Below are 3,584 nucleotides of genomic sequence, written 5' to 3'. Positions count from 1 at the left end.
TCCCAAGTTCCGCAGGTCAGCTGCAGAGGTGCAATGCATTATTGTTAATTGTGGCACGTTTACCAACATGCAAAGTTTAGCTGCACTTGAACGACCATGCAGGCTGCCATATCCAGCCAAAGAAACTTTAGAAACGGGGAAAAAAATAAAATGTACTTATTAAAATAAATGTATCATGCCTCTTGCTAAGGTATGGCACCATGACTGGTGTCTTGCACGCGTGCGAAGGCGCGCGTGCAAGACACCAGTCATGTTGCCATACCTTAGCTTTTTCTGAACTGACGCCACTGAGTGTGCATAACTCCATCTCTCACACATAACCAAACACTGTTTCACATTCATCATTACATTACAGTGGAGGTGGTGTCATAATACTGTCATAGCCATGGAAAGGCATGCATTCATGTATTAAATCAAGGATTCGTGTAAAAACATGATTAAATGCCATGAATGAATGGATGGATGTTGGACATAGCAGAGAGAATAGAGATGATTTAAATAACATTATGCACCACAATGAAGATTTAATCCTTGTTGTTCGTTGCACAAATGCACGTGTGTGTGTGTGTGTGTGTGTGTGTGTGTGTGTGTGTGTGTGTGTGTGTGTGTGTGTGTGTGTGTGTGTGTGTGTGTGTGTGTGTGTGTGGGGGGCGGGGGGGCCCCCCATCCCCACAAACCCAATTGTGATGAAAGATATGTATGGAATAAATAGATTTACCGGTATATAGATAAGTGAAAGACAATTTGACTGACTTCTATGCAAAACATACTCTAAAATCATACTTTTTATGCTGGAAAGCATCTTCAGCCTCACAAAAAGCCACCCAAATGCAGAATTTCCCTGCTTCATCTCTCTCTCAGCTAAGGGGTCCCTGGCCTGAAAACGTTGAAGACCCCTGCCATAGGACTCTACTGTAACTCAAAGGCTACTGTAGGAGCCCTGCACTCCTCCAAAGTGAGGGACAAATAGCCTGGCGGGCCATCCCTCATACTGCGTTCACTCATTCCTCCTTCCCACATATGATGCCGGCTGGCCAGGCAAAGGGACGCTCACAGAGACGAGTCAACCATGGCCTGGCTGCTACCACCCAACACATTTGGGAAAGTTGTCATTCTACTGCTCTGCCTCCATAATGTGGAATGAATGTCCTGACACCATCCATTAAAGGATGTGTAGCACTGGTTTCTGTCACAATTGGCCTAAAGAAAAACCATCAGGAGACCTGAGACCACAAGGCGAGGTGCCATTTCAAAACTTCACACGTCGTGCCATCAGCAAGACTAGTGGATTGGCAGAACATTGAGCTTGTACCGCTAGATCAGCTATTTTTGCTATTTTTATGACTTTCTCTGACTTGGAAGTTTAAATCTGCATATGAAGGTGGATTCTGATTTTCAATGGGGATGGAGTTATTTCTTGCCATTTGCAATGTTAATGAATAGAACACATAGGACCCCAATGGAAACAAGCAGTCCCCAGGACCTTTTTGGGGGACTTGCTAATATATTAGCCTTAAAGTCTGACTGTACCATGTGCTGTTTACATTCATGACTAACAAAGTATTCAGTAAATCAAGATGTGATTTTAAAGATCATTCTTACCTCTCTCTGATGAAACTCAAAACGTATCTCCCCAACGCCAGTCAGATAGTCCTCACGGTTGGCAGGTTGAGATCCAGGTCAAAACATCCACACCCCAAGAAAACAGGGGGAAAAAAGAAAGAAAAAAAAGAAAAGTTTCAATCTCAGTTGGGCAAGGAAAATGTAGAAAAAAGAAAAAAGTAATAGTCCAAAAAGTAATGTTGTATTCCTTCAGAGGTAAGTTATATCAAAGTGAATAAATTCAGCACACGTGCATGTGTGTGTGCGTGTGTAAGCGTATGGGAGAGAGAGAGACACACTCACACACAGACAGACAGACAGAGAGAGAGTGAGAGTGAGCAGATGTTTGTGAGAAAAGGTGAGTGACAGGCAGAATGGGCTGGAGGAAAAGTTAGAGAGAGAAAGAAAGAGAGAGAGAGAGAGAGAGAGAGACAGACAGACAGACAGACAGACAGACAGACAGACAGACAGACAGACAAAGATGTGGAGTTATTTAGGATTTTGCATTATTACAGCACGTGTGTGTGTGTGTGTGTGTGTGTGTGTGTGTGTGTGTGTGTGTGTGTGTGTGTGTGTGTGTGTGTGTGTGTGTGTGTGTGTGTGTGATCAGCTACTTTCACTAGCAAACGCGTTCTCTTTTGGGTCTTGAGCTAAAAAGGCTTGGTAAACCAAACCATTGCTTTAGGCAATGAAAAGAGTCAGCACGCACGCACGCAGGCAGGCACGCACGCACGCGCGCGCACACACACACACACACACACACACACACACACACACACATACACACACACACACACACACACACACACACACACACACACACACACACACACACACACACACACACACACACACACACACACACACACACACACACACACACACACACACACACACACACACACAGTCTAAGCTGGGCCTCTGCCAAACCAGGAAGGAGGAATTGCACAAAGCATGGCATCTATTTACCCTGAATGTCAAGACCTTGAATGAACCTGATGTACAATACACACACTGACAACACACACACATAACCTGTTGCATGACTGAGAAAAACGCGGGCACACGCGCGCGCACACACACACACACACACACACACACCCACACACACACACACACACACACACACACTGACAACCTTTTGTATTTCTGAGAAACTAGAGCAGGGGTTTTCAAAGTGGGTGACGGGGCACCCTGGGATGCCGTGACGACAGTCCTAGTGCCGCAAGATAATTTGATATTTGGAATTCTTATGGGCAATAATTAGTATCATTTAAAACTTAAAGAACAAGTTCTTTTCAATCAGTTCTAACCAAAATGGCTATTATCTCAACGTTTTCCTCGCAACATAATCACTAAAATATGCTTTAAATATAAGGTGCTGGGAGTGAAAATTATGAATATAATGTAGGGGTGCCCCGGATGAAGAAAATATTTATAGGGATACCCTGAGCCAAAAAAGTTTGGGAACCCCTGGACTAGAGAACTAATGGTTCTCAAATGTTTGATTTGCAAGGACCGCCATTAGTTCTGAGAGTGTAACAAATGGAACCAAATGGACCCCACAAGGGTCCATTTGGTTCCATTTGAACTCTCTCAGCGTTGAAGAACCATTTGTACTGTTAGACTGCAGAATTACAGACCTACCTGTAAGGGTCCAATTGGTTCCATTTGAACTCTTGAACTCCATGTTGAGTTCTGGCAGCCGTAGAGATGGACTAAGTAGCACCCTGCCATTGACCCCTGACCTGCCGCTGACCCCCTGACCTCTAGAGGAAGGACCAAAGAGTTACGACATGGAGAACATGAGAAGGGGTCATCCATCTGGGACCTGTCTCAGGGGCGTCAATTGGGTATGGCAGGGGTATGCAGCTGCCATATCCTGCAGAGTCCAGGGGGGAAAATAAAAGTTACCTTTAAATATAAATCCATGAATGTCTCTTTGTCTATCTGTATTACGTTGTTAAATTACAGTAAAATAA

Source organism: Nannobrachium achirus (genome assembly GCF_963921795.1).
Source record: "Nannobrachium achirus genome assembly, chromosome: 23".
NCBI lineage: Eukaryota > Metazoa > Chordata > Actinopteri > Myctophiformes > Myctophidae > Nannobrachium > Nannobrachium achirus.
The sequence above is the reverse complement of the archived record's forward strand: the minus strand, read 5'-3'. Positions refer to the sequence as shown.